This window comes from Lygodium microphyllum, chromosome 17 (assembly GCF_053477565.2).
Source record: "Lygodium microphyllum isolate KBCC chromosome 17, Lygodium_microphyllum_v1.1.10, whole genome shotgun sequence".
NCBI classification, from domain to species: domain Eukaryota; kingdom Viridiplantae; phylum Streptophyta; class Polypodiopsida; order Schizaeales; family Lygodiaceae; genus Lygodium; species Lygodium microphyllum.
This window is the reverse complement of record NC_141151.1, coordinates 4,190,946-4,207,534: the sequence shown is the minus strand read 5'-3', so window position 1 is coordinate 4,207,534 and position 16,589 is coordinate 4,190,946. Positions and strand designations below refer to the sequence as shown.

At 38.7% G+C, this 16,589-nt stretch overlaps 1 pseudogene; it reads right to left on the bottom strand.

Annotated features, from left to right (window-relative positions):
- Window positions 1–621: 621 nt before the first annotated feature.
- On the bottom strand, window positions 622–9,465 carry LOC148021523 (tubulin beta-1 chain-like; annotated as a pseudogene).
- Window positions 9,466–16,589: the final 7,124 nt, after the last annotated feature.

The window sequence follows — 16,589 nt, the reverse complement described above, 5'->3', positions numbered from 1 at the left end:
GAGTAAGTGGGACAAACTGAGGGTTACAGGACTTAGTGAAGGGTAAGTTGGAGCTACTTTTCAAGAAACAAGGGTTTTCTCTTTCTCCTTTCAATCTGTCCTCAAGAATCCATGGCCAAGATTGATTTGATATTCTTTCCCTGACTTCTATCATGCAAATGGACACCATGGCTTGCTTCTTGACCTCATAAGCCTCTTATAGAGTAGTCTTATGACTACCTTTTCTAATTCTTGGCTCTGTTGTATACGAGTATGTATCAGCGTGTTTTGCGTCTGTTGGCATACTCCCCCATACAAGCTACATCGGCAAGCATGTCACATGCGCCATCATTGCCCAAGGCCACCAGACCTCCATCCTCATCTGTCCCGCCACCATTTATTCCAAAGCCGAGCTTGTTGGGTCTTTCAAATCCCTAGGCATCAAGCTTATCGAGGGCTCCCTCAATGACCATGCCTGCCTTGTCGCTACCATTGAAGAGGCAAATGTTGTCATCTCGGCCGGCTATCCCCAAGCAAGAGAAGATCATTGCTACCATCAAAGAAGTTGGTACTATGAAGAGGTTCTTGCCTTTAGAGTTTGGCAATGATGAATGAAAAACATTATTCCATATCTTCTTCTCCTCATGTCATTGGCTCCTCATCTTCATAATCTACCTCATCATCAGCAATAGCATCTTGGTATTGCTGATATTCAGATACCAGATCATTCATGTTACTCTTAGCTTCATTGAACTCCATCTCATCCATTCCTTCACCCGTATACCAGTGCAAGAAAGCTTTTCTAAGGCTGCCTCAGGTGACATGGTCTCGAAAAGGAAAATAGCAACCCCTATTTGCAACGTCTCTTCTACTCTCTCCAACGTCCTAGGGGTGTCTGAGGCCTCATGAAACGATGCTATAAAGGGACTACGGATTTATATCAAACAGAAAAAAAACTTTAGAATCAACTGGACAAGAAAGAAGTGCTATGCAATGAGAAACTGAAAGATGCTTTTGGATAGGACAAATTTACAATCAATTTAATTCGTGTCGTAGATGTTCCAAGTCACTGTTTTTGAACTGCTCTGAAACTCTACGGAACATTTCTTGTATCGAGGTGGAATTTCCAATGAATGTGGAAGCCATCCTTCAAATCTTTTGGTGGAATGTCACAAACACTGGACTTCACATTGTTTGGGATCCATTCTACAAAAAGTAGTCAGGTAATGCCCATGACGAGGATCAACTACACACATCATGTTCTTGGCATCCCACATTTGTTGAGTAAGTTCTGGGACAGTAAGAGCTCTATCCTACTGTGAACCTCTTGAAGTGAGAGGTGAAATTCCCACCACGAAGAAGTGGAGCCTAGGGAAAGGGATCAAGTTCACTGCTGCAAGTTTGCAGAGGTCAGAGTTCAGTTGACCATGAAACCTCAGACAACATTGGATTCTCTTTCAAAATTTTGAAGCCTAGTTTATACAATGAAGAGTAATCAGCATACTCAACTCAAGTGGCATCTCTATTGAAGCCTTCTTCATCAAATTCTAGGTCCAATGATTCATGGGAGCACTCATGAAGAATTTTGATCAAGAAGCTGAATATTAGCATTGGAAAGCTAAATGGGGATTTCTTGGATTAATAGAAGCTGAAGTCAAGCTCCAATTGCTGAATACAAGTCCTATTTGTGGGAGATTCCTTCATTAACAATGCTCCTCTTCTCCTACAAGCTTAAGAGGTACTCTAATTATCTTTTAATCTCTCTTTAAATCCTCTTACTGAGCTAAGTCCAATTGATGAAAGAGAGATTAAAATGATAAAGAATCCCATCCATTCTATCAAATGCATTTCATGGGAAATCCATAGAGCTATCTTAGTGATTGATCATTGCATAATCACTCTCATTCAATGAAATAATCACTTCCAAGTGCCTCAAATTCTCATTTCATTTACCTAACCCTGATATTGAATTATTTGCCTATTTGTTTCATTGTCATGAGTGAAAATTTACCCAATGGTAAGTGGAATAAGAATTGTTAAGCAATGAATCACTCTGCTAAGGTTATCCCTTACCTATCCCCATTTAAATTTCAGCCCATTTCATTTGAGTTCTTGCATATCATAAAAGGGCAATCAAATTGTTTTCATTCCATGCATTTCATGCTGATTTTTTAAAGCCTAGCATTGAATTGCCATGTATATACCCACAAGGAAAAGTGGATGTCGGGCGAGTTGGTAGGACAAAAGAGAGGTGACCCTCCCCTACTAACAAGGACCCTGAAGGGGAGCACAAACTGGCTTGAGAGGGAAATTTGTGCACACCCCTTAATTCTTGAATCCCATGCATTTAAGTTTAGGTGCAAGTACCACTCAAGTGAACAAGAATTCAACCTTCAGTATGGCATATTTGGCACGGGATTACATGATGCAAAAGAAAATGTATGGCAACATAATGCAATGCAAGTGGCAATTGTGAATAGAGTTATGCTGATAATTATGAATGCTACTATTGGCATTTGTTAATTGGGGGTTATTTTCAGTATTGGCAGATGTTGCAAGAATTTCCAGACATCTACAGTAAACTGTTCACAAAATTTTCTATATTCAACTACTTTCAACATTGATAGCTCGTTAGAAAGGGGACTTCTCAAGCTTCAAATAGAGCCAAAGATTTCATTATTCAGAGCAGTAGAACTAAAGATATTTGAGTTTTTCTTCTGATGTATATACATGACATGAAGTTACTCATGGCAAGGAATAAGAAAAGGGATCCTATTTTGGAGATCATCAATGAAAAGCTGAGAGAATACCAACATGAACATGAACATGAAACCCCCCAAGAAGCTATACACCGCATGCATTATGAGAATGAAGAAGTTGATGTAAGCTCCACTCATTCTCCTGTCAATCAACCAACGAATGGAGTTGAGATGTCCCATGCTTCCAAGAACTCTAACAGTCTACAACAACTCTCAAATGATATTAAAGACATGAAATCAGGCCTGGATGGTATGAGGATGGGTATTGATAAGTTAGTGGCTATCTTTAGTGAAAATATGTTGCCTACAGCTGCTCCTAATGTTCCAAACCCTCCTTTGGCTGAAGAGCAACCCAAACCCTCTACTCCAAAGGTGGTAGGAGAATTTGAGATTGGGGAATCGTCAAAGGCTAAAGATTTTATTCAGCCCACTTCATATGCCTCAGCCCCATCAATCCAAGGCCTATTCTCAGCCACATGGGCAAGATCCACATGATAGGGTTCAAGCAAGGTTTAGGCATGAAGAGGACATCCACGGTTGGAATCCATTTTATAAATAATTCTATTCTCAACCAAATATTGGTGGGCATGAACAAGGGCATGTGAATTCAGCCCCAAACTCATATGGAAAGCAACAACACCATTCTCATACTCAAGTTCAGCCTAATAGACCAAGTCCCTTATCCCATTATGGTTGTCCTAAAAAAAAGTGTGAAGCAACCACCATTTAATATTCCTATGCATGGACAACATCAAGGGTACCATGGACAACCTTCCAATATGGGCAACACTCATTTTCAGCCTCAAGGACATTATTTCTAGCCACAAGGTTATGGTATGTAGTATGGACAACAAACCCCATATGCACAAGGAACTTGGAATAATGAATTCCCTAGGCAAGGTTCAATTGGTAACTCTTTTGGACAGCAACACTACAATGGGTAGCCACCTCAATATGAGAGAGAGTATAAAGAGAAAATTGCCATTTCAAATTTCAAAGGAGAGAATCCTTCACCCACTGAGTTGGAGGAGTGGTTTGACAAATTGGAGATATATTTTTCCCTTTATCCAAGGCCCAAAAATGCCAAAGTGAAGTTTGCAACCCTTCATTTAGAAGGCTATGCACATACTTGGTGGAGATATATGACAAGAATCAAGCATGGCTTCTTATCTTGGGAAGCACTAAAGAATGCTATGATTGAAGTTTTCATCTCTCCCATTGAAAAAGAGCACTTGGAAAAGAAATGGTACACCCTTGAGCAATGTGGTCTCTTGGTTAGAGAGTATTCAAATCAGTTTTTAAACCTCTCAATTTATGTTCATGGAGTCTTCGATAGTGCCAAATTGAATAAGTATATATTTGGTTTGGAGTCTACCTTATCATCCGAAGTTGGAGCCATGAAGCCTACATCTTTGCAAGCTGCCATTCAATTGGCTAAGCGTTATGGATAGAAATACAAGAGTTTCCAGCCAAAAATAGGGCATTTATTTCAGCCTACACATTTCCCAAAGACATTAGGCCATTATGGACATGTAAGGACTGATTTTTAGCATGGTGGGAAGCCAATAAATGTTCATAGCAGTACCTACAGCAAGATACCAAATTTTCCCACTGTTTATGGACCAAAGCAGGGCAACAATTTCAGATCTAATGGTGAAAATAAGTTTGATGGAAAAAGGACTGATATTAGTGCCAAAATTTTAGCCCCTATTCGAGGCAAGCATGTGTCTAATGACAAGCTCAAAGAAATGTATGCCAAAGGACTATGCTCCAAGTGCAGGGAGAAATGGTCACCTGACTATAAGTCCAAGTGCAAGGTTAAGAATTTGAAGGTTAGCATGATTTATGAAGATGATTTTGATGCTGAACCTATTGAGGAGAGTCTTGCATAGCTTGAAGGCTCTACTACTCAAGAAGAGATGCATGAAAATGAAGAGAGTATCCATGATGAGTTTTATGACCCAATGGATGGCTTTCCTTTTGATCTAAGCGGTCATTACATGGATGATTCTTGGACTGATTTACATCCTTTGCTATATTCCATATCAAATGATGCATGGAGTGGTTCAAGAGGGGACAATACCCTATGCCTCAAAGGCCAAATCAAAGGAAGGACCGCTCACATACTCATTGATACGGGCAGCACACATAGCTTCATCAATTCCAAATCACTCAATGGTCTAAAATTGAGTACACATGATATGCCTTCTTTTCTCAAAATCCAAGTGGCAAATGGAGACTTTGAAAATAGCAATCAATGCTACCCAAATGTTCCTATTACTCTATCTCCATTGTGTACTACATCAGTGAGTTTGATCGCATTAGAAATGGGTCCAATTGACATTATACTTGCCTACAATTGGCTGAAATATTTGGGTAAATTCACGATGGATCTTAACAAGCTGGAAATGGAATTCCAATGGTGTGGACATCAGGTAACTCTACATGGTGTTGAGAAGAAGAAAATGGAGGTGATCAGCCCCAAGAAGGTAAAAAAAGAGATAAATGCAAAGGCATGCATGTTCACTATTCTTCTTTCAAAGATTGATGAGGATCAGCTCTCTCCTCCTACCAATGACATAGATCCATGTCTTTGCAAGTTGCTTAAGGATTATGATGATATTTTTCACCCACTTACTTCCCTCCCTCCCAAAAGATAAGTGGATCATCCTATAGACTTGCTGCCCAACACCAAGCCTATTAACAAACCACCATATCGCATCTCCAAAGTGGAAAGGGAAGAGGTAGAGCGCCAAGTGAAAGAGCTATTAGAAATGGGTCTCATCAAGGCAAGCCAATCGCCTTTTGCCTCTCCGGTCCTTCTTGTAAAGAAGAAAGATGGCTCTTTTCGCATGTGTATCGACTACCGCAATCTTAACAAGGTCATTATCAAGAATAGGTATCCAATACCTAGAATAGATGACCTCCTAGATGAATTGAAGGATGCTAAGGTGTTTTCCAAGATTGACTTGAGATCGGGATATCATCAAATATGCATGAAGGAAGGGGATGAGTCTAAAATAGATAGGACGAAAAGAGGCCTCTATCAATTCATGGTTATGCCTTTTGGTTTATCCAATGCTCCAGCCACATTCCAATCTCTTATGAATAAGATACTTTAGCCTTTGCTATTTCGGACAGTTTTGGTGTTCTTTGATGACATTTTGATCTATAGCAAGAACAAAGAGGACCATTTACAGTATGTAAAAGAGGTCTTTGATATATTGAGGAAGCACAAACTATTTGCCAAGGCAACTAAGTGTTCATTCATGGCAAAGAAAGTTGAATACTTGGGTCATATAGTGGGAGAAGATGGAATCGAAGTGGATCCTAAGAAGATGCAATGCATCAAAGAATGGCCTACTCCAACTAATGCCACTTCTTTAAGAGGCTTTCTTGGGTTATCATCTTTTTACCGTAGGTTTATGAAGAATTATGCTCATGTTGCAGCTCCTCTTACCGATCCGCTGAAAAAAGAGGCCTTATTTTGGGAAGAAATCGGCAAAAAGAGCTTTAATGAGCTGAAGAAATTGCTTATTTCAGCACCAATACTAGTTTGCCCTAATTTTTCCAAGACTTTTACCATCTATTAGATGCTGGTTGTTTTGGTTCAGGAGCATGGTGTCATTGCATTTGAGAGTAGAAAATTTGATTGATAAAGAGAGAGAGATGCATGTGTACGAGAGCAAGAGATGCTTGCTATTCTACATGCGATCAAGAAATGGCATCATTATCTCTATGGAACACATTTTAAAGTCAAAAGCGATCATAGGGTGTTGAGGTATTTTCTCTCATAGCCCAACCTTTCTCCCAAGCAAAAGAGATGGCTGGCTACCTTGCAGTCATATGATTTTGAAATAGCATACATGGTTGGAAAGGATAACATTGTGGCTGATGCGTTATCTAGGATGTGGGCATGCAGTTAATCTACAGTGTCTACAATTTATAAGGATTGGATAAATGACATCCAAGAAGAATATGTGCTGGATGAGCATGTTGTCCAGATTTTACAGAAATTACAGCAAGGACATGATTAATAATTTCCAAATTTCAAAGTGCACAATGGACTCTTATGGTTTAAGGGTAAAGTGTACTTGGTTCCTAACAGTAAATTCAAGCTGAAAGTGCTCCATGAGATACACTCATCACCAATGGCTGGTCATTTGGGTCTTTTCAAGACCTTTGACAAGGTCCATAAAAGTTTTTATTATAAGGGTTTATGGAAGGACGTCAAGAAGCATCTATCTAAGTGTTTAGAGTGCCAAAAAAATAAGGATTCCACCTTATTACCATCCGGACTCCTTCAGCCTTTAGCTATTCGTATGGGCAAATGGACCGATATTTCCATGGACTTTATAGTGGGATTACCTACTACTAGTCATGGATGGAATAATATCTATGTGGTTGTTGATAGATTGACTAAATCAGCCCACTTTATTCCAACCAAAATACAATATTCAGCAAGGCAAGTGGTTGAGCAATTTATGGAAGGTGTGCTCAAGCTGTATGGTATGCCAATGAGAATAGTATCGAATAGAAATATAAAATTCATGAGCAAATTTTGGAAAAGTCTATTCTCTTCTATGGGTACTTTTCTCACGTCTAGTACAGCCTATCACCCCCAAACCGATGGGCAAATGGAGAGAGTCAATCACTTTGTGGAAGTGTACCTTAGGCATTATTGTCATGACACACAAGCTTTATGGGATTGTTGGATCCACCTTGCTGAATTTTGCTATAACACATGTATCACATGAGCATAGGTATGTCCCCATTTGAAGCACTTTATGGGTACAAAGTTCAAATTCCATTAGTATTGTTTCATGAAGATATTAACCCCCAAACAAAGGAAGAGTTGGAAAGGATGGAGATGCTCATGAGACAATGCAAGGATAGCATAAGAAAAGCACAAGAAGCAATGAAAGCTTATGCCAATGAGAAGAGAAGACATTTGGATTTCAAAGTTGGAGATTGGGTGTTTCTTAAAGCACCTAAGACACATTATGCTTCATTGAAGGGTGGGAACACTAAGCTTGCTCATAGATTTTATGCACCATAGTGGACAAAGTTGGAGAGCTTGATTATAAGCTCCAACTACCTTCCTCCACTAGAATACATGATGTATTTCATGTTTCACAGCTTAAGAAGTATGTTGGACTTGATGTGCAGGTATTGGAAGAGTCGCCACCAATGGATGAAGCAGGATTTGTCATATATGAACCTGAAAGTATTATTGGAAAGAGAGAAAAAGTGCTCAAAAATCATGCTCTTACTGAGTACCTCATTAAGTGTAAGAGTCTACCTATAGAAGAATCTTCTTGGCAACCATCCACTTATGTGAATAATTTTCCTTGGTTATTACAGGATGATACATGACAGACTGTGCATGGACTGTGCAGGGACAGCTTGTTGTGAGATACTATTTTCGACAATAAAACTATCCTGACTTTATCAAAAATTGATTTTCACATTATGGGGTGGTACTAGGGATTGTATACTTCATTTCTATACCTCATATGTGTCATTTGGACCACTCTATCAAAAGTTATGACAGTTTTTGTTAATCAGCCCTGTTTGGACAGTAGCCAGTATACTCACAGTTTGGTATACATAAAGGTCTCTCTTTCATGGAAGGTGCTTTCCTACCATATCGGAGATACATGGGCATGATTACTATCATCCTTGGCATGGATTTGGTTCATTTCTCCTTGGTTTTGAGAACAAAACCATCTTAGGACAGGATGGTTTGTCATGAAGGAAAAATACTTTGATATTTTTGGTACTTTGGAATCATGCTAATTCCATACCTAGTAATTCCAGCCTTGTAAACTCAGCCCTTGCCTATGTAAATGTTCCCTTAACTTTGGAAATGAGGGGTTAGGATAAAGAAGGCAAGAGGCTAGGAGGACGGATCTTTTGGCTCATTCATTAAGTTTTGTTGTAAAAAGGAGGGACTCAATACCCAAGAACTTACCAAGCTCTCACAAGGCGGCACTTAATCCTTTTCTCTTTCTCTCGCTTTTATTTTGACACCATCCTTTCTTATTTCTTTATTTTGGCTAGCTACTACCCCAAGGAAGACAAGGCATCGGTCTCGAGTCTGCTGACTTGTCCCCCAAGAACCTACTAGGCCTTTGCAAGGTGATAATCAATTACTTTTAAGATTTTTCCTTTTTTTTCTTTTCTTTCTATTTTAGGGGTTAGAACCTCTTCTTACACACCTCTATATCGATTTATCTTTCAAGTATATTCAAATTCTCCTCTTCTTTTAATTTTGGCAGGCTTCTCTAAAGTTGCATCACACTAGCAAGGACTCCTCTAAAATAGTTGTCTAGCAAGCTAGTAGAAAAAGGTCACTAAGATGGCCTTCTAAAATAGGTATTTAATGCATAATAATGTCTTTATACGAGGTAAACAACTACTCGCATTCCCCCTAGATATACCTAACCTAACCCTAGGACTTCATCCCCAAAAAATGAAAAGAAAATAACCCCCACATACACATATAACACCATCACCTCAAGGGAAAGACTCGAAAAGGTGATGACACTACCTGGAATAGCCAACAAGAAAGTCCCGTGCAGCAAGGCTCCCTCCAGGCACTTCATCAAACTTGTCTGGTGGAATCACTAAAACAAAAAACCATTAAATGTACTTGCACCAAACAAACACGTGGCCCTTCTTGGCCTTATGAAATAAAACATTAGAACCTACCAGAAATGGTCATCTTGGCCTAATGAGAGAATCCACGTTACTACAGTTCAACAACGTACTACTGGTGAAACAAACCCTTGGTTCCTGACATAACTCTATTAAAGCACAAAATCAACCAAGGGTAAGGGCTTCTCGGGCCCTGCACTAAGTGCATCAAGTTATTAGCTAACCCCGTGCATAAACTACTGCAAGGGGTGTTCAATGAATATGGTGATACACAATCCTATGCATCCATGACAAAGTAGGAAGGTGATCAGTTGCCATACCAGACTCATAACCCAAACTAACCATCAGCAATCGAGAAGTATCAGAAGAAGACCCCAGAGTAGTCCAGGGCTAATGTTAGGAGGTAATTGTAAGAGCTCCCTAGACCACAATTGAAAAAGACATATTCAATGAAAGCATAATTGGCCAAGGAATCCATGAATTGATTCCATTCAACGTATCCAAGGCTACATGACAGTACATCTGTAAGATGGGATCTCGCACACTATAGGTCCCATTCAGCTGATTGATTACTAACTATGAGTCCCCTTTCACCAATAATCGGCGGATACCACCACATGGGGCGGTGGGCCACATCCAACCCCATGATCAAGGCCTTGTATTCTACCATATTATTAGTAAAAGAGGATCCTAAATAGACTCCCATTTTCATAACAACCCTACATTGTGGATCTTTAATGACTACACCAATGTCCACTCGCATGTTTAGTGGGCCCTCTAGAAGCTCATTGTCCACTCGCATGTTTAGTGATCCCATCCAACTAATATCTTACCTGATGCTACTTCGAGAATTAGCCATTGCCTTGGAGACTTACAATGTCATCGAGTCAATTGTCCTTACTATGAGAGAAACAATCAACATAATAAAACGTATTTTCATGGTTACCTCAATAGCACAGTGAGCAAGGGGCTACTTGCAAGTGAAGAAAAACATTCAATCACGTGTCACTATTGTAGTAAAGTTGTCACTTGTTATGCAACTTGTGATTGCAAAGTTTATTACATTTTGCCAAAGGACACAAGCATGGAGAGATTGATGCTTCATGTAGGCACTCACACACACAATGTGCAACCAGGGACTTCAATGACTGCAATTAAAAAAATTAGATCTCTAGTTCACTCAGTTTTGCAAGTGAATCGGCACTGTGGTGCTAGGAAGATTCAAATGATTGTAGCAAAACAAATTATCACTGAATCTTTGAAAACTAATGGTTCAATGGTGGAGGGAGAACAAGAGCTTACAAACTTTTTGGAGGAGTTGATGCCATTGGTTCAAAATCAGAGGTTAGTTTCGGTTATTCAAGTCTGCAAACTATGGTTTGTAGCATTGTTATTAGTTTAACAAACTTTCGTTTGTTGAGGTTGCAAGTTCAATAGTATCGTGACATGCCAGAAAAAAAAAGAAACATGTGTTGTTGGAGATGGCTTTGATAACATTTTGGAGTTGAAAAAAAGATGCATGTTTCCTTTTTTTCATGGCAGTAGATTTCCAGGGCAAGGAGGGGTGGGTGAAAAAAGTTACATTTTCAAGATGTCTACTAAAGGACCCGGCTCTGGAGTGGAATTGGTTAATCGAATGCGATGCTTAGGAAATGGAGACCTTTGCAAGTCTTGGGTTCACTTTGACTTTACACACAGAATAGATGACTGGGCAACAATGTCTTGTTCTGTGTACGATCCATGGTTTGTTTGGGAACCTTACTTGTTATCAATTTTCGTTGACATATTCTAGTTGCTAATCACTGTATTTCTTATTGCAGCTTGAAGGGGATCATTGTGATTGCTATTTGTGATACAAAGGAAGAGGATACAGAAACACAAATTCTTTTTTGGAGATGCCTTAATAATGTGATGCTCGAGTGTGGACACCCTCCTGCAGACTTTGCAGGTTTTATGGCGGATGAAGCCGGTGCAAATTGGATGGCGATCCGCATTGTTTTCAATGCGGGACCTGACAATGTTTTGGAAGGAAGAGAGCGATCGTGTTTGTTTCACTGGGAACAAAGCTTACAAAAGCACGCAATGAAATATGTGCCTTCAAACCTTCGAAAGCATCACTTGAATTTATGTGAGAGGTGGCGCCTTTCAAAATCCATTGAAGAGGGCAAGAGGAATGCCACAGCTATACAAAATTGGTGGCAGCAAGTAGGACTACCTCGAGATAGTACCGTACCATTGAAGAGATGGATCAAATGGTGGGAGAATAGGATAGACCATTGGGGTAGTACTACACATGTAAATGTTTTTTTTTTTGTTTCTATTTGTTACATACACATGTACTAATATCATTGGGGTGGGAATACCCAAGTATGAGAACAAAATAGACATGTAAGAGGAATTGCTGAGTTTTTTATTGGGTTGCAAGCTTCCTTGAGTCCTTGGGAGAGGGCTTGTATTCCCAACACAAATCTTTCTGAGAGCGTGCATGCAAGTTGGTTGGCAGGGGAGGATGGAAAGGAGAAAATTGGTTTGTATGATGCATGCGTCACTGACTTGATCAACTCATATATTCAATGTTCAAGGCAACTGGCCTTCATAACTGGAAGATGCTTTGGAAGTGGTCCTGACATGGATGCTCTTATTAATAGGGTGGTTGCAAGAAATACCCCTTCACCTGCATTCATAGCTCGAACAGTTCAAGGAGCAATTCTTCGCACCCCCATGTACGGAGAGCCTTTCATTTCTTGAAACAAAGAAACAGTTCAAAGGAAAAGAAGAACTCTAGATGGTTGTAGCTCTCATAAACCTGGCTATGTAATGGAGTCAAGGGATAGAAAACAAAAAGGACGACCACATAAGATAAATTTTCAAAATAGAAATGACCAACCTACAGAAGTAGGCTTGGACCATGAGGTGCATGCAGTGCCGATTGAAATGGATCTTCCAACTAATATTGTCTCAGAGGAGGAAATGCATAGAAGTTTGTGGGCCATCGGAGAATGCTTGTTCATTGCAAATGAAAATGTTTTGGTATTATAAATAGAAAGAAGTGCTGCAATGTGATAGAAAGTAGATCACCTGGGTTGCTATGCCCTTCATTTTGGTCAGAGAGGGAATTTCAAGGTAAGCCTATTGCACAATGGTTCTGGTTTTGCAGTCATGATGTGGAGTATACATGGGATGTTGATAAACAAGTTAAGCATGTGCCCTTGCGACCAAGGATTTGGTCTATTGACAAGGGCACCAATGCTTCTATAGAGGAGATTTCAATTCTTATAAAAGGAGGTTTTGTATTCAAGCATGATGGCATTCCACCTACCCCCAAAAATACTACGACCCATGGGACAAAACCACTTACCTCTTCAAGTAGCAAACGAAGAAAAAAATGGAGACATGGTATTTCTAAGGATGCAGAAAGAAAAATTGCATTGGCTAAGGCATTGGATGTAGTTTTCATGGAAGAGAAAGTAGTGGTGGCAAATGAGAAAGTCATATTTTATGTTATGTCAGAGCATTTGTATGAGGTGCATGTCAATCCCGAGCCCTTCTGCACGTGTCCTGACTTTCAAAAGAGAGAGTTGGAAAGTAAACCCTTCGTGGCCTGTAAGCACATGTATTATGTCTACATTCGTGTGCTTAGGATGTACAAAAATCAACATATGATGATGCATCAACCTTCCCTTAAGCAAACTGATTTAAATTTTATGCTTGCCCTTCCGCGACGCATAAAATGCAAATCAAAGACTTGAGAGTTTTATGTTGGCTATTGTTCAATGAGATGGGGACCATGCAGTACTGAATGAAAGATTTAAAGGGCATATGAAGAAGTGGAGGTGGACGTTCATTTTGGATACATGATGTGGAGGGACCACATATTTGGTATTTTTCTTTTTGAGCATAATGAAAATTCTAGTAAAAGTAGACATTATTAATCATGGACTAGTTATCCATTTGTGGACATGATTGGACAAGGATCTAAAAGTGGAATTATTGATCATGCTTTTTTGATTCATTGAGGGGGCCATCTATTTATAGGTTAGGGATCTCTTTATAAACTATGCCTATTTAGTATGCAAAGTAATTTCATTTTTCCTGATTTGATGCTCCAACTTCATTTTTGTTGAGCCAATTTTTTTTCAAGGTAATCTAGATCTTGCTCCTCTTCTCTTATTATGAAAAGTATGCAAGTTTATTGTTTGCCTTTTGCTATGATGAATACATCCATAAAGCTTGGTATTCATTGAGGGGGGTACCTATTTGTAGGTGATGGATCTCATTATAAATCATGCTTGTTTTTTGTGCAAAGAAAAATCATTTTTCTTAATTTTAATGCTCCAAGTTCATTTTTGCTAGTTGTGACAATTTTTTTCTCAAGGTAATCTCGATTTTTTTTCGTAAAGCTTGTTAATCACTTCGTTTTAATTCCCCTCAGCGGATTGTCTATTTATATGTGAAATATCTCTTTATAAATCATTCTTGTTTTGTGTGCAAAGCATTTTCATTTTTCTTGGTATTGATGTTCCAAGTTCGTTTTTGTTGATTGTGATACTTTTTTCTTAAGGTATTCTTGATCTTTGTCCTTTACTCCTATTATGGAAAGCATGGTTACATAGAATTAATCATGTATCATCTACTCTAGTCACATTTCTAATATATATTATGGTTGCTTCTCCTTTCCATGTTACACCTTCTCAATTGTTTGCTTCCCCTTATCACGTTATCAAGGTGTTTTTTATCTAAACCATGTTCTAATTTCTCATTTTCATTTGTTAATTGGGTATTTTTTATCTAAACCATGTTTCATCTAACCTTTGATTGGCAAGTCTACTATTGATATAAACCATGGCCAAGTTTGATGTTGAACCAGACCATGATATGGTTGCTTCCCGTCCTTATGCAACAACTCTACTCTTTGCTTCTCTTTTGCATATTGCTCTTCCTTCCACTTTCCATAGTCAATTCTACTAATTTTTATTTTTAGCACAAGGTTTTCTTTAAATTCTACATGAGTCAAATCATGCCTAAACCTACACAAGAGGAGCTAGACATGAGAAAGACCTTCAGAACCGCAAATGGTAAACTAGATTCGTTGTCAAAAGCTACAAACTATGATGAGAAGTGGTCAATAAATGATGAAACATTTGCCATTGGAAAGGTTGAACAAATACTTGGCCAAATTTTTCAACAAGAGGATGAAAATGATATATCCCTTGCAGATATATTAGAGTTAAAGCTCCCTACAACCATTGCATATATGAGAAGCTTTGGAGTGATTAGTAAAAAAGATGAGGAAGATATTGACATTTGTTGCTATCAAGTCCACATATCGATACTATAAAATAGTTATATATAAGTGGCTTTCATAATTTGCCTAAATAGTTGCAACAGAAATAATTATATTTTCCTATATTGAGTTCTTTTTGTGTTTTGTTTAGATTGACTCATAATTTTAGAGATTAGTCTGATTGATAAGGGTACTTTTTGAGATGTGTGGTAGAAACCCAATTTTGTTCATTTTTCTCTCTTCAGTATATTTTGAGAGTTTGAAAAAAATGGTCCCTTGAATAGCTTGTTTAATACAAATTTTCAATATGGGTAACAAGATTATCCCTCATAAAGTTACAAATTTTGTGAAAAAACTCCAAGTTTTGGCAAATACGTTGAAAAACTCCAAGTTTTGGAAAATTTTGTGAAAAAACTTCAAATTGGGAGCTTGGTTTTTTAAATCCCCCGTGCTGGATGAGCATGCTATCCAGATTTTACAGAAATTACAGCAAGGACATGATGAATAATTTCCAAATTTCAAAGTGCACAATGGACTCTTATGGTTTAAGGGTAAAGTGTACTTGGTTCCTAACAGTAAATTCAAGCTGAAAGTGCTCCATGAGATACACTCATCACCAATGGCTGGTCATTTGGGTCTTTTCAAGACCTTTGACAAGGTCCATAAAAGTTTTTATTATAAGGGTTTATGGAAAGACGTCAAGAAGCATCTATCTAAGTGTTTAGAGTGCCAAAAAAATAAGGATTCCACCTTATTACCATCCGGACTCCTTCAGCCTTTAGCTATTCCTATGGGCAAATGGACCGATATTTCCATGGACTTTATAGTGGGATTACCTACTACTAGTCATGGATGGAATAATATCTATGTGGTTGTTGATAGATTGACTAAATCAGCCCACTTTATTCCAACCAAAATACAATATTCAGCAAGGCAAGTGGTTGAGCAATTTATGGAAGGTGTGCTCAAGCTATATGGTATGCCAATGAGAATAGTATCGAATAGAGATACAAAATTCATGAGCAAATTTTGGAAAAGTCTATTCTCTTCTATGGGTACTTTTCTCACGCCTAGTACAGCCTATCACCCCCAAACCGATGGGCAAACGGAGAGAGTCAATCACTTTGTGGAAGTGTACCTTAGGCATTATTGTCATGACACACAAGCTTTATGGGATTGTTGGATCCACCTTGCTGAATTTTGCTATAACAACATGTATCACATGAGCATAGGTATGTCCCCATTTGAAGCACTTTATGGGTACAAAGTTCAAATTCCATTAGTATTGTTTCATGAAGATATTAACCCCCAAACAAAGGAAGAGTTGGAAAGGATGGAGATGCTCATGAGACAATGCAAGGATAGCATAAGAAAAGCACAAGAAGTAATGAAAGCTTATGCCAATGAGAAGAGAAGACATTTGGATTTCAAAGTTGGAGATTGGGTGTTTCTTAAAGTACCTAAGACACATTATGCTTCATTGAAGGGTGGGAACAATAAGCTTGCTCATAGATTTTATGGACCATAGTGGACAAAGTTGGAGAGCTTGATTATAAGCTCCAACTACCTTCCTCCACTAGAATACATGATGTATTTCATGTTTCACAGCTTAAGAAGTATGTTGGACCTGATGTGCAGGTATTGGAAGAGTTGCCACCAATGGATGAAGCAGGACTTGTCATATATGAACCTGAAAGCATTATTGGAAAGAGAGAAAAAGTGCTCAAAAATCATGCTCTTACTGAGTACCTCATTAAGTGGAAGAGTCTACCTATAGAAGAATCTTCTTGGCAACCATCCACTTATGTGAATAATTTTCCTTGGTTATTACAGGATGATACATGACAGACTGTGCATGGACTGTGCAGGGACAGCTTGTTGTGAGATACTATTTTCGACAATAAAAC